Here is an 11,242-nt window from a genome sequence, read left to right as displayed (position 1 = left end):
AATGCACCCAAGTCGTATGGATATATATTTTTAATTTCTGAAATCACAACTTTATAATATATAATAATCTATAGAACATTAACTCTATAATAATATATACGAAATCTGCAAGAATTAAAATATCATATTTAAGCGTACTTTACGGACGAACTTTACCGGTTGTTCATGCTAGCGTAGATAAATACTTTTGCAGTTTTAACAAAAAAAGCTACAATAATATCAGAACGTCTCCATTTATACCGAACATCTACAGAATGCCAACGTCAATCCATTGCAGACGAATGAGTCCGCTGTGGAATTTCCACAGGTCCCGCTAGTATATATGATACTAATATATTGGTTTATGCTTAAACTACCACTCATACAATAAATAAATAAATATATATATATATATATATATATATATATATATATATATCGATTTCGATGACAATAAAATATGGGATTATGAAACATTTGCTAATCCTTATAAAATCCCGGGCAACGTCGGATCTTCCTTCTAGTAGGTACCCCCCACACACATATATATATATATTGGCAGCACACGTTTAGTCATAAAAATATATACTTTTAATATATATGTTAAAATATTTTTTCCAAATTGCCACAATAAATTTAGCCAAAAAATGAATTTACACTTTCATAGAATATATATCGCTAGTAAACATTACAAAGACAAAGATGTATTTATTTCAAACTCATGTTTTATTGTTATGTGGTGTGTTTTAAGCGTATTTTGCTGAATGGTGCAAAGTCAATAAACAACTCAGAGACATATTTATGTTTCTAAGAAAAAAAAGTTGGAGATTTTTTTTTCCTTGGATTAAAAAAAGGTAAATGTTAGTAAAAAAAAAAAAAAAGAAAAAAATCTATGAATGTCATGAGAGTACAAACATTTTACTTATAGAATACTCGCTGTTTTTTTTTGTTTTTTTTTTTACACAGAAATCACCACTTATCAAGGCTCGAAGGCCACTCGATGATAATGGTTAATGGGTTTGTACACAAACTAGCAGCCCCAGCACTGTAAAAGCGATTGGCGAATGTTTAAGACACATTTAATGAGACATTCACGAGCACTGATCAATGGAGCACCGCTCAATGGTGACTATCAACGCGATGGTTGTAATTTCAACCCAGGGCTAGGGAAAGGTGCTAGTCTAACCGCACTGATGAGTTGTGATACAACAAAACAGTACTAATATATATATATATATATGCACACAAACGCAAGCGCACACATATATTCTAAAGAAAACTTTTTGGAATTAAAAGCCCATGAAAAGATGTTAATTTTTATTGCGCAATATTTTATGCCATTATATTATTTAAAGGTTTCTATTTATTTAATGTTAATCCAAGAAAAAAATCGCCAATTTTTATTCCGGGGAACATATTCTTGTCTCTGCTGAGTTGTTTGATGAATGTTTACTCATATATTTAATTGTACGTAATAGATCAATTGAAAACATGCATTGATCAAATGCAATCAATTCAACGCAAGTAATGATATTTTGTTATCAAATAAAAATTCAGCAGAAATGAAAGACAATGCTGTTTTCAGGATTTTAACAAAAGAAATTGCGCAGAAGGTGAAGAAAGGTGAAGATAGGGAATCAAAAATGGGAAGGGAAGAGAAGTGTCATTTCCAAATTTACAAGAATTACATAGTAGGAAAAAAGGTGACAGGGATGTCTACAGTGAGACGAAGCAGAGGATAGACAGGTACACGTTGAATGTGCATGAACGTCATTGCTTACAAAGTCCCTAAACGATATGCAATTCTCAATTTGCACACCTATTCCATCTTTAGCGAACGAGACTTGTGGCACTGACTAAGTGCAGTTTTGAATTTTGAAAAATTCGCCTTCCTATCTCTGCGCTCTGCTAGACTGTCTCAGATTGTTGATTAGTAAAATAGGGGTCCATTGTGTTCCCGGTTATTTCTACTTATAAATTACTACCAACGCAGCAGAATTGGTTTTGCTTATCTGCAGTTTGGTTCGAATTATCAAGAACAATAAAAGAAAAAAACTGACATTCCCAACTTTTCACAATTGGAATAGGTGATGCTGTCAATCAGACCAAATGGTAAAGACTTTGAATCCGCAAATTATTCATTTTTTAATTAAGCCTAGAATTCAAAGTGTTATTCTCGTGTTTCATCGGGTGGAAAAATTTATATGCATTTTTAAAATTTGTTATTACAACTAAAAAAATTGGTATACTATCTTTTCAAGAACTAATTATCATTCTGATTTTCGTTAAGAGTAGCGCTTGTTTGTGTACAAAGCCTTTCGACGGATGTGAAGTCAGAACAGTTATAAAAAATATTTATGAACTGTTTTTTAATATATTTATAAACTGTTTTTTTCCTAATATGTTTATGAACTATTTTTGTAAAACAGAACAACAACAAAAAAAAAACAGTTCATAAATATATTTAAAAAAACGGTCAATGTGCTCAATTACGTCAACTGAAGACGCCTCAATATTTTCTTTAAAAAATGACTGCTTTTAAAGGTTTTCGGGTATGCTGAAAACGAATATCGCAGGGAAAATTAGCGCAGACAAATAGTTTTCGAGATATAAATACCTGTATTATTGAATGTAATTTCTAGTAGTTTGAATTAGCCGCCATCTTTGCTGTTTCAATGAAATGGTTCAGTAAGCATGCGCAGACGAACTGTGAAGTGAAGTCTACGAAATGCAAACGTTTATACATTTCTAACTCATTCCACAAGAATTTTATTTCAAGAATTCAAATTCAAGAAAATTCGTTCAATGTACGCTGGTTATCCAACCTGTTTTTTCCAGAAGCCATGGGGAGGTTGAAAATAAGAAAATGCCTTTCGGAGTAAACACCTCTCATGTTAAGAACGACTTTCGGAATTGCGCTGAAAACAAAAAGGTTGAGGGTTTGTTGCTTTCATGTGCCCTCCGTTCAAACATGGCCGATAGTGATTTACATTTCAAAATACAGGTATTTATATCTCGAAAACTAATTGTCTGCGTTCATTTTCGCTGCGATATTCCAGTTCAGCATACACGAAAACCTCCAAAAGTCGTCGATTTAGCGAAAAATGTTGAGGCGTCTTCAGTTGGCGTTGCAGAGCGCATTGGCCAAAAAAACTGTTCATAAATATTTTTTATAACAGTTATATTTTTATGTTTGATGTAAAAAAAATACTAACATCTCTGATGTGTTATCAATAAAAAGCAGATCGTAAACATTTTTGTCATAAAAGTTCAAATAAAGACTGTCTGATTAAATCTTCCATTTTTATATGTACTTTTAAAAAAAGCTACATTATATAGTGTTGGTCATCCGTACCTTAAAATTTGTCTGACGTCACTTCGCCGAATGAATTTGTAAACAAAGACGTGCGACTCTTAATGAAAGCCTTCAATCTTACTTTGTATTTTAAAATCTTTGAATCAAACAGATTTTTTTTTGTATTTGTTACTGGTTCTAATTTATTTGTTAGTCTTGTTATTCCAATAAGGTACTGGATTTCTCAAAATTGGTTCTTTAGGTTTCTACGAAATTTTGCATCGAGTTATCAGGGCAGGTAAAGTGCCCTTTAGCCTTGAAAGGCAATCGCCTTAAAATTGTGACTCGACCAAAGTCCTCATTGCTCACCATCTCAATCAGTTAGGAGGTGACGGTGGTTCAGTGATTAATGACACGGACTGACGATCTAGAGATCCCAAGTTCGAATCAGGTTAGTGCCACAAAATCTTTTTTTTTTTTTTTTTTTTTTTAACAAAGGGGGCATCACTTTCCCAAGCCCGGATGCCACTCGAGGATAAGAGTTAATGAGTGTACAGCAGTCGATGGGACAATATCATAGTAATCGTTAGTCGTGGAAATTTGGTAAATTGAATTACGTAAGGGGACGGTTCATGAAGAACTCGTTTCTGTTGGACTTGAAGACAACCATATTGCAGTCAGCTGGAAAGTAGGCAAACGGAATAGTGTTCCAAAAGTATGCAGTTCTAAGAAAGAAGCTTTATTCTGTTAAGGTACCAATGAAGAGCGGGTGAAATTATTGATAGTGGTTTCAGATAAACGAGTGTTTTTCGTGAAATTTTGGCAAGCATTATTGTCTTTGTGTTAGAAAATGGACTGCCACACTAAGATGCCATGCTTTTTTTTTAACTTAATGCACCACTCTTTGAGGTGACAATTCTCAAGCGTTTAACGACAAAAATTGACGACCTGGGCATTTTAGGTTCGAATCAGGTTCGTTCCACAGAAATCTCTTTCAATAAGGATGTTGGCAACCTTCACGTGGTCCCTAACCTAAGTACACAACGTCGTTCTTGAAAGAATTCAGACTAGAAAGATATCGGGAAAAGGAATGCAAATAATAGAATCTTTGAATTCATACGATGATGATGATGATGATGATGATGATCTCACCCAGTTGATGTAAAAAAAAAATGATTCAGATAAATAAATATGTCGCATTTCCGGTCCTGTTGTGTAAATTAATGTCTATTCAGAGATAAGTTGGTTTGGAATTCAATTTCAAAAGTCCATTTTCATTAAGTTCCAGCACGTGAAAACGGACGTTAAACAAATTGTTATTATTGTTATTATTGTTATAATTGTTATTATTATTGGCTCACAAGGAGCTTCCACAAACATCATAAAGGATCTCTCCTTGAAAATCTGTGGTATTCCCTGGAAGCTGGGTGACAACAAGTGCCCCCAGTTTTACAGTAAAAAATTATTATTATTATTATTATTATTATTATTATTATTATTATTATTATTATTATCATTATCATTATTATTATTGTAGAAGAAGAAGAAGAAAAAGAAGAAGACTGACTATGCCAGTTTTTTTAAGGAAAAACTCTAGTCTACTCTCAAGGAGTTTAACCAGCCAAAAAGGTCAATTTCTTGCAAATATCTAAAGATGATTGTCTTTAACCTTTGCTCAGACTCTACAAAAATCGATGATTAATAGTTATTTACATTAAACAAATACTAAAGATGCCAGAAACCATCTGGTCTGCTCACCTCTTCTCTACGAAACCAGAAAAATTACCTCAACATTAGTAAAAATTTCACTTTTCCACAAATATCCAAAATGTACTCGTTACGTATAGTCATTTATTCCACTTCCACGATGGAAGTGAGATTGAAGAGTCAGCAACATACAGGAGGAGCACTCTGGTCTACAAAAAAGGCCTAGTTAGCCCGGTCAACGTTACACAATAGGGGCGCTCCAGGCGATTAGCAATAAACTAACCCCTTCTCAAAGACAGAAGGCAAAGTCCGAAAGATTGAACCTCTTTGTTTGCCCAAATCCAACTAAAGTCGTGGTTTTAGGTGGTTTACATTATTCCAGTTATAGTGATCACAAAGGGAGACAACTCAGCTCTTATTTTTTCGTGTAAAATACTTCAAGAAAACATACGCAGTCATGACTGAAACTTGTTAGACAAGTCAGGCACAGAAGTGAGTTCATTTGTGTGGTTGGATTACAGAAGGATAGTGAACTATTCGAGGGTGGCTCTATAATATCTTTCGTTGCAATATACGCTCTTTCTGCAAACAGACATATATCAATGAAAGTTTGTTGCCTATGTAACGTTGTCCGGGAACCAACACGTTGCAGCCTCAGTCGCAGAGAAGGAAAAGAATAGAAAAAAAACTTAAACTCGCTTTTTTTTTTTGTTGTAAAACATTTCCTCATTTTCTCATTATCGTTGTGACGTCTCTCATGTGATCATCTTCTCGACCGTGATCTCGAATGTCATCACGTCTCTAATGTGATCGTTTCTCTAACGTGCTCTTTCTCATTTTTATAGTCTTTTTCTTTACCGGGGACTGCATTTCGCATGCATCCGCATAAGTGCGTCCGTTCTCTGTTACACCGAATTCTAATCACAGAGAATACTATCAGGCTGTATTTTTTTTTTAGAACTTTTTCATGCAATCATAATCTGTATTTTACTGCTTCAAACAGGATAAGATGCGTGTATCACCTAAAAAGATAATTAAAAAGTAAACATGCTGTCTGCATATTTTGATACGTAATCGTTATCTAAATTAGAACCTTTGTTGGTAATGTGTGCCTCATTACAAACATATTCGAAAAAAAGACAAAGAAAATAATGTCGACATGAATTTAATAAGTCCAGGCGACCGAATATATAGGATACTCTCAGGTGTGAGTATAATTATGTTACTATTATTTAGAGAGGAAAACGAACCACCCATCCTTATGTTGTAAACGTAAAAAATGCATAGTTTCACTTAGCGTGTTTGTCATGCAGGCGAATACATACATACATACATACATACATACATACATGCGCTCTGTCAGTTTTTATCTCTACTTTAGTGACAGATAAGCTCGTTGAAATGTATGCTGTGTTTTTAAAAACAATCAATTTCTCTGCGTTTATAAAACAGCTTTATTATGACAATTCGAACTCATCTTTTATGGAGATAGAGAGAAGTGAGTAGGGTGGGGGCGGCTCATGTCTCTCTCTGACTGACCTATCTTTCTGTACCTCGCTTGTTTATATTGACCAAATTCTTTTGTTTCTTTATTCAGCGTCTGACGTCAGCACTACTGGCTAATTATGGGATACATGGTTCTTTTCCGGTCTGGGAACCCGGGATTTTCCGGGATTTTTATTACTTGAATTGTTTTTTTTTTCTTTTATTCTTGGCGTCGTCCGGCTCACAATCTCGAGCCATTAATCAACACTTATTCTCTGGAATGTTAGAAAGGGAGGAGAGTTTATAGTAATTAGTAGTCGTGTAATTAGAGTGGGCGGATTACAATTAATACCCGTGTAATACATATATGCATATAATTTTGGAAACGTAAAAATAAATTTGTGGCTAGGAGGAATCTATAGAGTGTAGTTCAAAATATATAAATATTTATTATCCTATCGTTAGCATCAGGCATTGAAAAATAAGCTCTCTAAAAAAAAAAAATAAGCTCTCTAAAAAAAAAAAATAAGCTCTCTAAAAAAAAAAAAATAAGCTCTCTAAAAAAAAAAAATAAGCTCACTAAAAAAAAAAATAAGCTCACTAAAAAAAAAAAATAAGCTCTCTAAAAAAAAAAATAAGCTCTCTAAAAAAAAAAAAAAAAAAAAAAAATGGAAAAAAAAATCAGTTTCCGCATCGAAAAACTGACACAAATTTTCCAATTCCAATACGGATTCCGATAATCTAAAAATGATTATTTTCCCCCAATTCTCATTACTCGTTGCAACACTAATTATTACGCATTCACCATTTCTCTCTCTTTGGTATTGGATGTTTTACCTGACCTTATTTACTATTTAATCTATTGGTTTATTTTTTTTTCAATAATTAATCGCTTTATCTAGAAAAAATGAGAATGTGTCTGTGCTGATACTTCTCAACCTATGTACTCAACGAATTTTTATCTACAGACTTAGAAATGTTGTATATAGGATATTCAGACATCAGAACACTTTTTAATTTGTTTTCATCGAGTAAAAAGCGCAGCTAAGGGGTTAAAATTGAAAAATTTGTACGGGGACGGGTGATCGGATTTTTATCTGTTTGTCAACTGTTTTACAAATACACATACGCGGCAGTGAAACATGACAGCCTCTTAAGCAGGTTGGAAAACACTTTGTAAAGAACGTGTTGAGCTGGTCTATTGGTTATCGTACTTGACTCACTGTCTGTAGGTTCTGGTCTCGATCTCATCTCGAATATTTTTTTATTTACTTACAAGAAGTGAATTGTTTGGGAAAAAAAAAACATAATACACGCATGACTATGTCTCAGCTTCTCTTTTTAATTTTTTTAAAGCGATATGAATTAAATATAATAATTTTATGACAAGCAACGCTAGGTGCATCTAGTATATATATAAATGTGTGCGTGTGTGAACACTTCTCAACCTATATACCTACCTATTTTCGATCTACAGACTTGAAATTTTGTCTATATGGCATTCAGAGATGTGAAAAACTTTGTAATCAGTTTTCATTGGAAAAAACAGGCTGCTAAGAAGTCAAAATTGAAAATAAAGTGTTACTTGAGGGGGGGGCATCGAATTCTTCTTTGTATGTCAACTGTTTCACAACTGCGCATGCGCGAATCGTTCACATTATGTTAAGAATAAGTAGGTTTGAGAACACTTTATAGATCGTGTCAAGTTAGCCTAAAGGTTATCGTACTTTAGGTTTTGGTTTCAATCTTAGCTCGAGTATCTTTTTATTTGCAAGAAGTGAACTGTTTAGAAAAAAAAACATAATACTTGCATACAGCTTTCTCAGTTTCTGTATGAATTAAAATATAATAGTTATGCGCATTTTACGACTTGGCAACGCCGGGCAGCGTGCTAGTAATAAAAAAAATGTAAGCCACACACATACAGACACACGAGAAATGGTTGCACAATGTTATTAAGATGGAGATTATAATTTAAGTATAATTACTTTAAAATAAATAAATAATTACATCGTCCCGACTTCTGACAGTTTAATCTGATACAGTTAGGTTATTAAAAATACAATATTAGAAAGGTTAATCAAGTCCGGTTTTGGTTTAGCGCCATGCATTCTGACAATGCAATTAACATTAACTTTGGTATAGTCAAGCCTTTTCACTTGATACGAATTGGCAACTATGTTGATCGGAGAATCACCAGAGCAAAAGGTTATAAACGGCGATTTCATTCAATGTACAGTTTGAAAGATTCAGTATTGATTTCCAATATATATAAAAAAAAATGCTAGGTCAGACTTTACTTTGATTAATCTGTGATAGGCTCAACATGGACCGCCTTCAAAAATTGATCACTCTTCATCAGGTCTCATACCCCTAAAATTTAATTGCATTCTTTCTAATTGCGTCCATTCATCCATATAAGCAGTCCTGTCTGTAAGTCTGTTTAACCTCTTTCTAGATTTTCAGAGAATTAGATTTTATGTTTCCGGATTTTTTTTTTTTTTTTTTGAGATGTAGATTGGTTATTCGTATTATTTGGATTCATCAGACTACTGTTCTCATCTTTAGTGTAATTTTCACAACGTCTCTGTCGATGTAACCTCCGACCTTCTTGGGGTGTTTCTTGTCCAACTCGGGAATGTTTCTGTCGAACTCGGGAATTTGGACGGAATTTCGAGCGGAACCCTTTATTTACTTCACGAGGGTAGCATGCTCTTATTCTGTCAGCCCTGACTGATTAGAGCTCCTAAGTAATTCGCAATTGTATTTTTCGGTCGCCCACACTGAGGATTTCACATATATATATATATATATATATATATATATGTGTGTGTTAGGACGTCATTTATGACATCATAGCAGATGAGGTTATGTATGACGTTATATCAGATGCTAGTATATGTTTGTGTGTGTGTTTGACAAAGGAGTCGCCACTTATCAAGGCTTAGAGACCACTCGAGAGTAAGGATTAATGAGTGTACAGTAGTCAATGGAAAAATGTCGTAGTAATCCTTAGGAGTTGAAATTTGGAAAATTGGATTACTAAAGGGGATAGCTCATCAAGAACTTGTTCATGTTAGACTTGAAAACGACCATATTGAAAAGCAGGCAAACTGAAGAGAGTTCCACAGACGTATAGTTCTAAGAAAGAAGCTTTGTTCATGGAATCTACGTTTAGGTTTAGGCACAGATAAAGAGTGGGGGAAATTATTGATAGCGGTTTAATTTAGACGTGTGTTTGGCGAGGGGGGACCATAGATTGACGCTCAGACGAGCACTTGCCATTAATATAACGATAAAGCATAGACAGGCTCGCAACGTCTCTTCTGTGAGAAAGAGGTTGACAGAGAAGAGAAAATGGCATCCTCTACTAGGCTACGAAGTCTATTTTGAACTCTATCAAGGCAGAATAAGCAGCTCCTGCCCGGACGTGGCAACAGTATTCCATCCTTGGACGTACTTGGCGCTTATACAGGTAGAGAATGGCATCAGGAGTGAGACATCTACTGGAACGGTAAAACGACCCCACCATTTTCTAGCAGCCTTTGCAATGGATTTGATCTACGTGTTCCATCTCAGATCAGGAGTAAAGGTCAGATTCAGAAACTTGTCAAAACAGGGAGCCTCCATAAGACGATAGCTATTTATTTAATTGTGTGTGTGTGTGTGTTAGTATTCTAATTATATCAATAGAATTTTGATGTGTTATGCTAGCAAGAAGACCCAGCTGAGAATTGAATGAGGAACACTATGTATTCCTGTCCTAACACATAACATCCCATCATAAAACTACTGCCTCAGTAATGTGTAATTTGCCTATTTATTTTGTCAATTAATCATAAGGTTTTATTTGCGGATGAAGCGACAAACTCCACAAACACAATAACCGTTTAATAGTATATAAATATAAACTAAACTGAGTCAGACTTTTCAAATAGAAGACCGTTTGAAGTATACTCAAGGGAGAAAACTTCCGTTTGGGACTTAGTGTTTGGAAACAAAGGCAATGAGTTGAATGAGAAAGTCTCTCCCTGAAGATTTAGTTGTCAGCCGCTTAATAAAGGTTAATCAGAATTAGATTTTCCAAGTTTTTCTTTGTTCTGCCCATGACGATTACCTTTCAAGAAGTTCAACCAGCATCAGGAAATATCTGTACTTTTTTTTTCTTTTTTACTTGTATGGTCATCAGCTATATACGGCATAATCACGTTGACACACCGGTTCTCATTAGATCACCGAAGTTAAGCAACGTTGAGCCTGGTCATTACTAAAATGGGTGACCAATTTGAGAATTCCAGGCGCTGTATGTAGGAGGACGTCGACACCTCCCTGCAAGAGTTGCAAAAACCTAACGTCGTCATCTCCCTTAACGGGGATATACATGCGACAGGGGAACTCTTGTGAATTCCATACTCCCATAGAACTTCCTCTTTTGGAGACAGCTGGTTAAACCCGCATAGGGTTAGTGCAGGTTGCATTTTCCATGGGCACCAGTTAACAAGCCCTAAAGCCACTCTAGGATAAGGGTTAAGTGATAAGTAGATGCTGGGACAACAAGATCTGTCATGGTGGAATTTTGGTAGGGCTAAATTATCTAAATGGACGACTCACTAGGAATTCATTGACATTAGACTTGAAGACGACCATGTTATGGGAAACTGAGAAGCAGACACAAAGCATTGCATTCCACACACAGTTAGTTCTAGGAATGCAACATTGTCTGGGAATCAACACGTATGTTTAGTCGCAAACGAGACAAAGAAAAGGAAAGAACTT

General features: G+C 34.8%; 1 pseudogene; it reads left to right on the top strand.

Annotated features, from left to right (window-relative positions):
• Positions 1-10,657: 10,657 nt before the first annotated feature.
• On the top strand, positions 10,658-10,776 carry LOC145247603 (5S ribosomal RNA; annotated as a pseudogene).
• The last annotated feature ends 466 nt before the right edge of the window (positions 10,777-11,242 follow it).

The sequence above is a fragment of the Euprymna scolopes genome, chromosome 25, assembly GCF_053919585.1.
Source record: "Euprymna scolopes isolate OS-2025 chromosome 25, ASM5391958v1, whole genome shotgun sequence".
NCBI lineage: Eukaryota > Metazoa > Mollusca > Cephalopoda > Sepiida > Sepiolidae > Euprymna > Euprymna scolopes.
This window is presented reverse-complemented; position numbering and strand designations above follow the sequence as displayed.